Raw genomic sequence first — 14,560 nt, 5'->3', positions numbered from 1 at the left:
CTGGCCTGCCTGACGGCTTTCATACTTGCCAGTTCCTACAATTGTAAAAACCAATTCGTTAGAAATAAATCATATATTTTTATATGATATATATGTATTTTCCCCTATTCAGTTTTCCTGGAGAATCCTGACTGATACACCATCCTTACCCCTAAGTTTTTAAATAAAGTTAAAACTAAGTATAATATAATTATTATAATGGGAGCAATCAGTAAAATTACATATAATAATCTTCTCTTTGTACTCTTCAGCCTTGTCATCAGTTTGGTGGATAGCTGGTCAATGAAATTAGGAAAGCTATTTTCAAAAGTGCATGAAGTAGAAAAGTCCTAATTTAATATTTCCTGGTTCTAATTAGAATGATTGATGGAGGTGTTGCATAATCATACAGAACTGTTCAGAATTTAGAAGTGCCTTTCCTCTGAAAGTCAAGTGGTCTACAAGTGGGAAAACTATAAATTCTCTCAAAATCCTTTAATATTTTCAAGATACATATATTTCTCATATCACTACCTATATTATACATATCAGAATTGACAACATTTTTTGTAATGATGAGTATGTGGCTACTGAGCAGCTATTATGATGGAGAACTTAAATTTTAAATTTTATTCATTTTGATTAGTTTAAATATAAATATAAAGGACATGTGACTTGTGGTTACCATATTGGACAGTATAGACTGTATTATATGTATTTTAAATATGAACCTTAAGTTTAAGTAAAAAAATAAACATTTGTAGTGCCACAGTAAACTGAGTAATATAATTTTGGCACATTTGGTCTGTTTCTTATGTCACTTTAAATGTAAATTTCCATGGTTATGTTCTCTGAAGATAGTATGAAAAACATGTTTTATTTTATTTTATTTTATTTTATTTTATTTTATTTTATTTTATTTTATTTTATTTTTCTCATTAAACGTTTGTTTTAATGGGTCTCAAAATTCTGTGACAGATTTTTGGCCAAGTTGTTTCCATACTGATTTTAAAAACCAATAACTTAAAACTGCCAAACACACATACACAAAACAAATGGTCCACAAACATTCTCCTTTCCTTTTGAAGGTTTTATAATGCATTATGCTCATTAACCAGTCTTTTACTATTAAATTTAATGACCAATTGACACAAACAATTCTGAGACCATTCTTCCACCACCGATTAAGACTGCGGTGGCAGGTATTGGGATTAATATTCATTTAGCCTTCTGAGCTTTCTGGGCAGGCTTGGTGACCTTGCCAGTTCCATCTGCCTTCTTGTCCACTGCTTTGATAACACCCACAACAACCATCTGTCTCATATCACAAGCAGCAAAATGGCCCAGAGGAGAATAGTCAGAGAAGCTCTCAACACACATAGACTTGCCAGGAACCATATCAATGATGGCAGCATTACCAGATTTCAAGAACATGGGGCCATCTTCCAGCTTTTTTCCAGAACGATGATCAATCTTCTCCTTCATCTCTTCAAACTTGCAAGCAACATGAGCTGTGTGACAATCCAGCACAGGTACGTATCCAGCACTGATTTGGTCTGGATGGTTCAGGATAATCACCTGAGCTGTGAAGCCAGATGCTTACATTGGTGGGTTATTTTTGCTGTCACCAGCCGCATTACCATGATGAACATCTTTGACAGATAGGTTCTTGACGTTGAAGCACACATTATCCCCAGGAATAGTCTTATTCAAGCTTCATGGTGCATTTCGACACACTTGAGTTCAGTTGTAACATTGACTGGAGCAAAGGTGACCACCATGCTGGGTTTAAGAACACCAGTCTCCGCTCAACCCACAGGGACAATACCAATACCACCAATTTTGTAGATGTCCTGGAGGGGGAGACACAAGGGCTTGTCAGTTGGATGAGTTGATGGAAGAATGCAATTCAGGGCTTCAAGCAGCATGGTTCCACAGGCATTGCCATCTTTATGGGTGAATTTCCATCCCTCAAACAAAAAAGCATGTTAGTATTTGTCTCTATCATGTTGTCACCATTACAACCAGAAATTGGCACAGATGCTACTGTGTCAGGGTTGTAGCCAATTTTCTTAATGTAGGTGCTGACCTCCTTAACAATTTCCTTATATCTCTTCTAGTTATAGGGTGGCTCAGTGGAATTCATTCTGTTAACACCAATAATTAATTGTTTCACACCCAGGGTGTAAGTGAAAAGGGCATGTTCATGGGTCTTCCCATTCTTTGAGATACCTGCTTCAAATTCACAATACCAGCAGCAACAATAAGACATCACAATCAGCCTGAGATGTGCTGTAATCATGTTTTTGATAAGGTCTCTGTGTCCTGAGGCACCAATGATGGTCACATAATACTTGCTGTTTTCAAATTTCCACGGGGAGGCATCAATGGTGATACCATGTTCACATTCAACTTCCAGTTTATTCAAGACCCAGGCATACTTGAAGCAGCCCTTTCCCATCTTAGCAGCCTCCTCAAATTTTAGAATAGTCCTTTTGTCAATCCTACCATATTTGTAGGTCACATGACCAGTAGTGATAGACTTGCTTAAAACTACATGTCCAATGATGACAATGTTGATAAGAGTCTTTTCTTTTCCCATGGTAGTTTACATGACACCTGTGTTCTGGCAGCAAATCCGTTGTGAAAAAGGAAACACAGATTATTTTATAAAAGGTTTTATTCACAACATGAATATATTTTTAATTTAAATTCAATTAGCCAACATATTAGTTTCAGATGTAGAGTTCAATAATTCATCAGTTGCATATAACACCCAGTGCTCATCACATCATTTTGTACAGCATTTGAAATGTACTTTTGGTAGTAAGAAGTAGATTTTATCATTTAATAATTTTACATTGCTAGTGCCGCTTGTCATTCATCTATATGATGGTATTCTCTCCATAGAGAATTCCTTTGAGGTATATGTACAAAGTTACCTCTTTTGTTTGAGTTGAGATAACTTTTAGTTAGAGTATTTTTTATGTCTGAGATTACACCCATCCAAAATAATTAGTATATCTTGTCATAACATATCTAGTTTTTACAAACAATTATGTATGCATAACAATTTCAGTGCTAAATATCATTACTATTAGACAAATTTTGGGGGAACTGTGTAGTACAAAATAATAAACCTTTATTTACACTAGAGATAAGGGGGGCTTAAGCATGTCAGGATCATTCAAACTTTGAAGGGTATTATTCTTTTACTAAGGAGAAGAAAATAAAACCTTCAAAGCAACTTCTTACAAGGTCTACTTTAGGCCTTTGAGTATAGCCATAAACTCTCTTCTTTCATATTTTCTCATTTGGAAGTGAGTCCCCCCAGATTAGCCATATTGCTACAGTGGAGATGTTGAGCATTTATGAAGAAATAGCTCCCCCAAAACTTGTCTGTGTAAGTCTAACTACAAATTAAATTATAGAGGAACATTTACGTTGAGAATCATCTGAACCAATGACAAAGCCACAACTAGAGGTAGGCCTTGGGATTTACATTCAAGAATAAATTGCCTCTTTGGAACAAAAAAGGGACAAATCCAAGTGAATTTACAAGAATAATGGACTTGCAGAAATTCTGAGATGTATGGTGTTTACAAATATGATTCTTTCTCAACTTGTCTGAGCCCAAGCCACACATTTTGAATAATAACCTGGAATTTCTTGAAATTTCCTGAAGCATTCCTAAGCAGGATTTTAAGAATATGAGGTCATTTGCAGCTTTCTTTTATATGAGTGTACATCTTCCTAGAACTATGCAGTCTGTTTTCTAATTCATGTAACTTTTCTCAGTTTCTCTTTTCTCAAAAACTTTAGTTTCATTCAACATTGATTAAATGCATATTGTATGTTCAGAAGGAACAAAAGTATAAATATGTATTTCCAGAAGTTCTTTGTATCTCCTCCCTAACTACCTTTTGTAGACTAATAGCTCTTTGAAGGCTATGACTAGATCCATTATTCAATAGGTAACCTAAGACCTCTATACACTGCAATTTTTATTTACTGATAAAGGAAAGCTGCAAAGAAACGCATTTGATGATAATCAGATTTTCTTGGCTAAATGCGGAAGACTTCATTGGTATCAGTTCACCAAATGGAATGGGGATTGAACTTGTCCTTATTTAGATTCAACTCCCATTGACTACATATAAGGTTGTCATTGAATAAAAACTTCGAAATTATCCTTTTGTGATTAATTTCTGTTTGGAAAAAAAATCACATCATAAAGTATTTTACCCAACTTCCTACCTACCATTCCTCTTTTTCCATTTTGGGAGTTAGAACAGATAGAATTAATGGTGCTGTTGGGACTAAGGAAATCAGACATTTAATGCTTTTCACTTTATTTCAAATGACCCTTTAAATGTCTGCTTTGGGAATGAAACTCATCATTCTGTGAGGGTAATACAGGAAATATTTTATCTCAGTTGCAAACAAAGTACCCCCTGGCACAAGACTTTTAAAATCTTTGGCATTAAACCTCCTGAAACCCATCTGTGTTGAAAATTAATTTTTTGCTTTGGGGCATATTATATTTACATATTTTCTTTTTATTTCACAATATTTAATCTAGTGAGAAAATAGCTTCTTAGGCCAAGCATAGAATCCAACTCACAGGCCACAAGGTGGGGAAATCTCTGCAATGTAAAACCACAACTGAGTATATTATTTATAGGAGTAATCATTTTAAAGCAGCAAATACATTGTGATTTCCTCATATTTTTCATGGTTTTATTTTCTATGTGAAGCTTATTTAATCAAATACTTTGAATTTTAATGAAAAATTGATGAAAGTAAACAATGCATAGAACTATGTATTCAAATTGTTCATTCGATGGCCAACTGTAATCCTCAAGTTGGTCAGAAAAGCAATGTCCGTGGTTTTGTCTTTTTTCCTAGTAGAATAAAGCTGCACTGAAGAATGCTTATCTGCTCTCTTTTTCTTTAGTTGTGTTGTTTTAAACCTGTGGCTTTCAGCAGAAAGTGCTTTTGTCCCAGAGGGGATATTTCTTTTGACAATTTCTGGAGGAATTTTTAGTTGTCATGACTGGGGAAGGAAGGTGCTACTGGCATTTACTGAACAGAGGTCAAGCATACTGCTAAACGTCCTAAAATGCACGGGACATCCCCACAGAACAGAGAATTACCCAGTGCAAAATGTCGATAGTACCAAGGGTGAGGGAAAAAAAAGAAAAAAGGTTCAAAACAGAAAATCTCATCCAAAAGGAAACTGAATTTATGTCAAACAATTATGCTGCACATTTCTGTATTCAAATGCTAGGTCCTCTCATAAACTAATCCATAGACTTCTCTTTTTTAAAGGTTTTATTTAAATTCCAGTTAGTTAACATACAGTGTAATATTAGTTTCAGGTGTACAATATAGCGATTCAACACTTCCATAAACACCTTGTGATCGTTGCAATCGGTGCACTTCTTAATCCCCAACACCTATTTAACCCATATCCCCTCCTACCTCCCTTCTGGTAACTATCAGTTTGTCCTCTATAGTTAAGAATCTGTTTCTTGGTTTGCTTCTCTCTTTTTCCCTCTGCTCATTTGCTTTGTTTCTTAAATTCCATATATAAGTGAAATTATATGATATTTCTGTTTCTCTGACTGACTGATTTCACTTAGCATAATACTCTCTAGCTCCATCCATGTCATTACAAATGGCAATATTTCATTCTTTTTATGGCTAATATTCCATTGTATATATATCTCCCACTTCATCTTTATCCAATTCATCAGTCATTGGACACTTGGGCTATTTCCATAATTTGACTACTGTAGGGAATATTGCTATAAACATCGGGGTGCATGTATCCCTTTGAATAAGCATTTTTGAATTCTCTGGGTAAATACCCTGTAGTGCAATTGCTGAATCCTAGAGTAGTTCTATTTTTAACTTTCTGAGGAACCTCCATACTGTATTCCTGAGTGGCTGCACCAGTTTGCATTCCCATGAACAGTGCAGGGGGTTCCCCCATCTCAACATCCTTGCCAACACCTGTTGATTCTTGTATTGTTGATTTTAGCCATTCTGACAGGTGTGAGGTGATATCTCATGTAGTTCTGATTTGTATTTCCCTGATGATCAGTGATGTTGATCATCTTTTCATGTGTCTGTTGGCCATCTGCATGTCTTCTTTGGAAAAATGTGTATTCATGTCCTCTGTCCTTTATTAAATTGGATTGTTCAATTTATGGGTGTTGAGTTTTATAAGTTCTTTACAGAGTTTGAATACTAAGCTGTTATTAGATGTGTCATTTGTAAATATGTTCTCCCATTCTGAAGGTTGCCTTTTAGTTTTCTTGATTATTTCCTTTGCTGTGCAGAAGTTTTTATGTTGATGAAGTCCCAATAATTTATTTTTGCTTTTGCATCCTTTGCCTCAGGAGACATATCTAGTAACAAGTTGCTATAGCTAATGTTAAAGAGGTTACTGTCTGTATTCTCTAGGATTTTTATGGTTTCATGTCTCACATTAAGGTCTTTAAACCGTTTTGAATTTATTTTTGTGTGTGGTGTAAGAAAGTGGTCCAGTTTCATTCTTTTGCATGTTGTTGTCTGTTTTTTCCAACACTATTTGTTGAAGAGACTGTCTTTTTCCCATTGGATATTCTTTCCTTCTTTGTTGAAGATTAACTGACCATATAATTGTGGGTTCATTTCTGGGTTTTCTGTTCTGTTCTGTTGATCTATGTACCTATTTTTGTGCCAGTACCATACTGTCTTGGTCAAAAAAGCTTTGTAATATAACTTGAAGTCTGTAATCGTGATGCCTCCACCTTTGCTTTTCATTTTCAAGATTTCTTTGGTTATTTGGGGGTCTTTGCAGTTCCATAAACATTTTAGGATTGTTTGTTCTAGCTCTGTAAAAAATGGCAGTGGTATTTTGACAGGGATTGCATTAAATGTGAATATTTCTTTGTGTAGTATAGGCATTTTAACAATATTTATTCTTCCAATCCACGAGCACAGAATGTCTTTCCATTTCTTTATGTCATCTTCAATTTCTTTCATCATTGTTTTATAGTTTTCAGGGTACAGGTCTTTCACCTCTTTAAGTAGGTTTATTCCTAGGTATGTTATTATTCTTGGTGCATTTGTAAATGGATCAATTCCTTGATTTCTCTTTCTGCTGCTTCATTATTGGTGTATAGAAATGCATCAGATTTCTCTGTTAGTTTTGTGTCCTGCAACTTTACTGGACTTGTTTATGAGTTCTAGCAGCTTTTTGGTGGAGTCCTTGGTGTTTTCTATATAGAATATCATGTCATCTGCAAATAGTGAAAGTTTTACTTCTTCTGGTCCAATTTGGATGATTTTATTTCTTTCTGTTATCTGATAGCTGTGGCTGGGACTTCTAGTACCATGTTAAATAACAGAGTTGAGATTGGACATCCCTCTCTTGTTCCTGAACATAGAAGAGAAGCTCTCAGGTTTTCCCCATTGAGAATGATATTAGCTGTGGGTTTCTCATACATGGCCTTTATGATGTTGAGTTATGTTCCCTTTATCCCTACTTTGTTGAGGGTTTTTATCATGAGTGGATGTTGTACTTTGTCAGGTGCTTTTTTTTGCATCTATTGAAACGATCATATTGTTCTTATCCTTTTATTAATGTGGCATATAAATTTAATTGTTTTGTGAGTATTGAACCACCTTGCAACCCAGGAATAAATCCCACTTGATCATGGTGAATCAGTTTTTTAATGTATTGTTGGATTCAGTTAGCTAGTATTTTATTGAGAATTTTTGCACCCATGGTCATCAGGGATATTAGCCCGTAGTCCTCTTTTTTAGTGGAATCTTTGTCTGGTTTTGTTATCAGGGTAATGCTGCCTTCATTGAATGAATTTGGAATTTTTCCTCCATTTCTAATTTTTGGAATAGTTTGAGAAAAATAGCTAGTAATTCTTCTTTAAATGTTTGGTAGAATTCCCCTGGGAAGCCATCTGACCCTGGAGTTTTGTTTGTTGGGAGGTTTTTGGATTCAATTTCTTTTGCTGGTTATTGGTCTGTTCATGTTTTCTATTGCTTCCCGTTTCAGTTTTGGTAGTTTATGTTTGTAGGAATTTATCCATTTCTTCCAGGTTGTTCAATTTGTTGGCATATATTTTTCATAATATTCTCTTACACTTATTTGTATTACTGTGGTGTTGGTTGTTATTTTTCCTCTGTCATTTGTGATTTTACTTATTTGGGACATTTCTCTTTCTTTCTTTTTTTATTATGTTCAATTAGCCGACCTACATACATCATTAGTTTTTGATGTAGTGTTCAACAATTCATTATCCCTTTCCTTTTAGTACGTCTGGCTAGAGATTTATCAATTATATTGATTTTTTTCAAAGAACCAGCTCCTGACTTTGTTCATCTGTTCTATTGTTTTAGTATCTATATCATTTATTTCTGTTGTAATCTTTTTATTTCCTTCCTTCTAATGTTTAGGCTTTGTTTGTTGTTTTTTTCTAGCTCCTTTAGGTGTAAGTCTAGGTTGTTTATTTGAGATTTTTCTTGCTTCTTTAAGTAGGTCTGTATTGCTATGTACTTTCCTGTTAGGACCAATTTTGCTGCTTTCCAAAGGTATTGGACCATTGCATTATCATTTCCATTTGTTTCCATGTATTTTGTAATTTCTTCTTTGATGTCTTGGTTGACCCACTGATTGTTTAGTAGCATGTTCTTTAACTCCATCTGTTCATTGATGAAAGGGGGGCGGGGTTAAAGTCCCTTAATATGGTCTTATTATCAATATTTCCTTTATGTTTGTTATTAATTTTTTATATATTTGAGTGCTCCCATATTGGATAACTCAGTATTTACAATTGTTATGTCTTCTTTTGTATTGTCCCCTTTATGATTATATAATGCTTCTTTGTCTCTTTTGACAGTCTTTGTTTAAAGTCTATTTTGTCTATTATGAATATTACTACTCTGGCTTTCTTTTGACACCCATTAACATGATAAATGTTTCTCTATCCCCTCACTTTCCAACTGCAGGTATCTTTTGGGCTGAAATGGGTCTCTTGTAAGCAGCATATAGATGGGTCTTTTTTTCCCAATCCATTCTGACAGCCTGTATAATTTGAGTGTAGAGTTTAGTCCATTTACATGCAAAGTAATTATTGATAGCTGTGTATTTATTGTCATTTTATGACTTGTTCTTATTTCTGTCGATTTTCTCTGATCCTTTCATGTTTTGACTCTTTTGTTCTCTCCTTTGCACTCAGAGAGTCCATTTTATTATTTCTTGCAGGGATGGTTTTGTGCTCATGAACTTCTTTAGTTTTGTTCGTCTGGGAGAAACTCTTTATCTCTTTCTATTCTGAATGATTGCCTTGCTGGGTAGAGTATTCTTGGCTGCAGATTTTTTTCCCATTTTGATGTCAAATGTATATCAAGCCACTCTCCTCTGGCTTGCTAAGTTTCTGTTGAGAAATCTGCAGCTAGCCTTATGGGTCTTCCCTTGTAAGTTAAGGGCTTCTTTTGTCTTGCTGCTTTTATGTTCTTTTTCTTTGTCTCTATATTTTGCAAATTTAATTACAATATGTCTTGGTGTTGACCTGCTTTTGTTGATTTTGATGGGCATTCTCTGCCTCCTGGATCTGGATGTCCATTTCCTTCCCCAGTTTAGGGACGTTTTCAGCCATTGTTACTTCAGATAAATTTGCCGCCCCCTTATTCTTTCATCTTCTTCTGGGACTCCTATAACACAAATGTTGTTATGTTTGATGGAGTCACTGAGTTCCCTAAGTCTATTCTCGTGTTGCATAATCCTTCTGTCCCTCTTTCATTCAGCTTCATTGTTTTCCATTATTTTGTCCTCTAGTCACTAATTTGTTCCTCTGCTTCTTCCATCCTGCAGTTCATTCCGTCAAACCTGTTTTGAACCTTGTTTATTGCATTCTTCATCTCTGATTGATTCTTTTTTAACTCTTTTATCTCTGTGGTAAAGGTCTCATTGATGTCTTCTATTCTTTTCTCAAACCCAGTGACTCGTTATGATTGTTGCTTTAAATTCTCCATTTGGCATGTTACTTATATCTGTTTTGCCTAGATCTCTGGCTGTGACTTTTTCTTGTTTCATTTGTGATAAATTCCTCCATCTTGGCATTTTGTCTAAGTCTGTGTCTTCTTCTCTGTGTTAGAAAAGCTGGTATGTCTACTGCTCCTGAAAGTAATGGCCTTAAGAAGAAGTCATGTAGTGCCCAGGGCCTGGTGCTTCAGGGAGTGTCCCCAGTGTGTGCTGTTTGTGCTCTGCTGTTGTGTTTTGGCTGCTCTATTCTTCAGGCCAGTTGTCTACAGAGGCTTTCCTTGCCTGCAGTGGGCAGTGTTTGTGCCCTGGCCTGAATGTGGTGAGTTTTAACTAGGTGTACACGGATCTGCTCTTGAAATGAGACCTGACACCAACTCCATCAGAACCGAGGCCCTGCAGAACTCTCTGGTCAGGAGACGTGGTGTGGACAGGGGTTTGTGCTGGCCTTCAAAGGGGAGGGGCTCACTGTACTTGGATTGAGGCAAGCCTGACTGAGAAGGGCAGTCCCGCCAGAGGGCAGGGGGGTGAGGCCTGGTGTAAGCAACTTAGGCAGTCAGTGTCAGTGCTGTGCTGCTTCCTACAGGTGGCTCTGCGTTTATGCTGATGGACAGAGGAGGGAAGTGGTGGCAGAGCCAGCTCCTTTTTTCCCAGAGAGGCTTCTCAGTGAACACTGCCTCTGAGAAGAGCAAATAATCTACCCCCTGTGTGCCCCAGGCATTCTTCTCAGATCACTGTTTCCAAGCTGTCTGCCCCAGGGTTGTCTGCCTGTCTTCTCTCCAGGAGCAGTGCAGTGCCCTCTAGTCTCTATCCCAGCCAAACTCTCTGACCTTCAGTACTCTAGGATTTATGTCCTACTGGTTGTAGGAACTCATGAAAGTCACCCCCTCTCATTTTCCAAGCCAATGGCTTTGGGAAAACGTTGTCCTTGTGCATTCCCCTGTGTGTGAGCCTAGAATCCTCCTACTCTGCCACAATCTTACTCTCCTCCCCGTAGGCTTCTTTATCCAGAACGAAAGAGGTGCTAATTATCACTGCAGTGGCAATCATATTACAGTATGTAAATGTATGAAATCAACATGTTGTATGCCTTATATTTATGCAATGTTATATGTGAAATATATTTCTTAAAAGATCAAAGTAAATGGAAACTTTAAAAATATTAAGAAAAATCAGACATGATGACTTTCTTTTCAAGAAATTAAAAAAAAATCAAATCTGGAGTCCCTCTGAGACTCATAGATCACAAACCCAGAAGAATATAGGACTAGTTAAAACCCTGATATGTGACATACATATGTATCTTTTGCCTAAGGATGATTTATATCATGATGATTATGAAAGGTTAAAATAGATTATTTGTATTTAGTTTTTACATCAAAAGCCACTCTGTAGGTCAGATTGGCTCTCTTTCATGTTCTTGGTATGACACTAATTAGTTGTGTGACTATAGAGAACTTAGCCTTTCTAGGCCTCAAATTCCTCATTTGGAAAATGGAATACTTGTAATTACTAAACAGAGTCGTTGTACAAATTAAATGAAATAAGAAGTGTAGAAGCAGTAAAGGAGTAGTTGCAGCCATTATAATATTGTTAACTTTACTGTAACCTATGTTTTAATGACTGGTAACCCATATATATAGAATGTAATATATTTGCATATTTATATTGATATATTAACTATAATATGTGAGTAATGAATGTACACCATCCTGAGTTGTGCCGATAACACCTATACTGTAACGTATAGTTGAGAATTTTTATTACCTGATATATAGCATAATAATATAAATATCTTTGTTAAGATTTAGGTAAATTTATAGGTTAGATATCCCTGATAGAATTATTAATGGAAGGAGTCTATAAAGTACAATCCAAGTTTTTGAGATTAGTGTGATAGAGGACAACTCTGAGTCTTTGTTTACAAATACCTCCATTACTTCGAATATTTTGGCTCTAGAAAAGCAATTAATGAATGAGGACATTTTCCTGCTGATAAATCTGTTAACTAAATACTTTTAGAAGGAGTTACAAAACGTATCCAAATTCAGACAAATGCTGTATCATAAAGGGTTGCATCACAGCAAACCTTCATGAATTATGCATTTAAAACTTTTGACAATTTATTTCCCGCTATCAGTATGTTTCTATACTTGTGATACTAGAGGCTAATTTAATTGTCCAAAGAATTATTTTTCAAGTAAACACTATCAGAGTTCCCTCCACATTTTAGAGTACTGAATACATCATTTATCGCTTGATGAAACTATGTCATAGTCTCTCTTGAACAGACTCCTTATGTTAAATTTTCAAGGAGAGTATTTACTTTTCTACTATTTTTATCACATCATAAACTTATATCTAATTTTCCACTCCTATCATCTTATTTGTCTTTTAGTGTTACTGCTTATAGTTTTCCTCAGATAGTAAATGACTATATTGCAGCTTTTTCCTCTAAAGATGTTCTATGTGTTTTAATGCACATACTAAATTTATGTTATTTGAATGATGTCAACACTAACATCATGTGAACCTAAAGCTTTCCAGAAGTTTGGATTCATTAATGATACAAGAACAATGAGTAATGAAATACAACATATGATTTCTCCATGTTACTCAAATATGCCAAAAGTCTTAAAACATACACACAGATTTCAGTGATAAAATAAATGCTGGAAATAAAACATAGTTGAACTACAATGGAATCTGGCTTCTTAGAATTTTAGTAAGTTTAATTTATAAATGTGATAAATCTTATATGGGGACATTTTGTAAATTCTGATGTCAGAAAACACATTCTATTCTAATTTCATTAAAGTCATTATAAATTAAATCACTTGCTGCTTTGGAGATTGCTATGAACTGAATGTTCATGTCTACTCAAAATTCATTTATTGAAACCGTAACCTCCATTGTGATGGTATTAGGAGGCAAGCCCTTTGGGAGGTGATTGGGTCATGAAGATAATAGCCTTCATAAGTGAGATTAGTGCCCTTCTAAAAAAAATCCCAGAGATATCTCTCACTTTCCACCATGTGGAAACAAGGAGATTCAGCAGTCAGCATCTCAGAAGTGGGCCCTCAACAGAACCTGACCATTGCTACAAAATGACATCAGACTGTGAGTATCTAGAACTGTGAGAAATATATTTCTATTTTTTATAAGCTACTCAGTCTATGGTATTTTATTATAGCAGCCCAAACTGACTAGTACAGAGATATTTTCAAATTATTGTGGCATTAATGAACTAATATTTTAGAAGTCATGGGGGAAAACAGAGGGGGAGATGAACCATTAGAGACTATGGACTCCAGGAAACAAACTGAGGGGTTTTAGAGGGGAGAGGGGTGGGGGAATGGGCTAGCTCGGTCATGGGTATTAAGGAGGGCACGTATTGCACGGAGCACTAGGTGTTATCGGCAAACAATGAATCATGGAGCACTACATCAAAAACTAATGAGGTACTGTATGGTGACTAACATAACATAATAAAAAAAAGAAGTCATAGCATGTGAAAAGTTGCTTAAAAGAAAATTCAAAATGTCATATATAATACTGATAACCATAGTAATAATATATATTAAATCAGTAATATAGCCTCCATTTCAGTTATGGGAAGGAATTGCCCTGAATTTGACCATTGTACTGAAAGAAAAAAGAAGTAGTACAACTACAGTGAGCTAAACTACATAATCAGATTAGCTTTCAAGTTCTGATTACTGAGAGTGGTCTCAAGAACATTGAATGGAGATGTACTTGTTAAACTAAAAATGTGGAGTTGACAAAATTAAAGCCCTTTGATCTTTGAAGTGTCTAAAATCTCACAAGCTTCTTGAGGAAGATGTACATGGAGAAGAAAAAAAAAAAGCCTGAAGAATGTGATAGCTATTATTCAAGAATTCCTTTAAAAATATCATGTTGAAAGGCTTCTTGTGTTAGTGAAATTTGATTTTTAAAACTGTACTTTTGTGTTCACTTCGGCAGCACATATACCACAATTGGAACAATACAGAGATTAGCACGGTCCCTGTGCAAGGATGACGTGCAAATTTGTGAAGCATTAAAAAAGAAAAAAATCACAAAAATATTTCTAATATTTTATGAAATTTGGAAAGTAGATAATATTTGTTCTGGATTAAGTACATAATTAGTAAAGGCATTGTACTGTTTAATTAGGAAGACACTGACACCTTTGTGCTTACACTTGCTTTCTTGTTCTTTAGTCTAGGAATCAAGAAGCACAATTTTCTCCCTTAAGGCTATAATTTCTGGTAGCGGTATTTCACCGACATAGTTCCTTGTTATAGAGGTGCATAAGAAGAACATGGTTTATGTGGTCAAATGTGTATGAAATTGTATTTACCATGAATATCATGGAAAAAATATACAGCTATGTCTGGGTTGAAGCAGGCCTTTAAGTATGTACCATGGGTTTGATTTACCTTGAATTTCCAATTTTCAAAGATATAAAAGCACCTCTTAGTGATGAAGATACCATTTAGAACAACGTGTATTTGTTGCGTTATCCAG

At 35.4% G+C, this 14,560-nt stretch overlaps 1 non-coding gene and 1 pseudogene across 1 annotated transcript; one reads left to right on the top strand and one right to left on the bottom strand.

Annotated features, from left to right (window-relative positions):
• Positions 1–1,197: 1,197 nt before the first annotated feature.
• On the bottom strand, positions 1,198–2,581 carry LOC123786555 (elongation factor 1-alpha 1 pseudogene; annotated as a pseudogene).
• Positions 2,582–13,998: 11,417 nt separating this feature from the next.
• Positions 13,999–14,102, top strand: LOC123786556 (U6 spliceosomal RNA). The gene has a single exon (XR_006777990.1). It is a non-coding gene; the product is annotated as a U6 spliceosomal RNA (small nuclear RNA).
• The last annotated feature ends 458 nt before the right edge of the window (positions 14,103–14,560 follow it).

Source organism: Ursus americanus, chromosome X (genome assembly GCF_024610735.1).
Source record: "Ursus americanus isolate L20-20 chromosome X, mUrsAme1.1.p, whole genome shotgun sequence".
Taxonomy (NCBI): Eukaryota; Metazoa; Chordata; class Mammalia; order Carnivora; family Ursidae; genus Ursus; species Ursus americanus.
The sequence above is the reverse complement of the archived record's forward strand: the minus strand, read 5'-3'. Positions and strand labels throughout refer to the sequence as shown.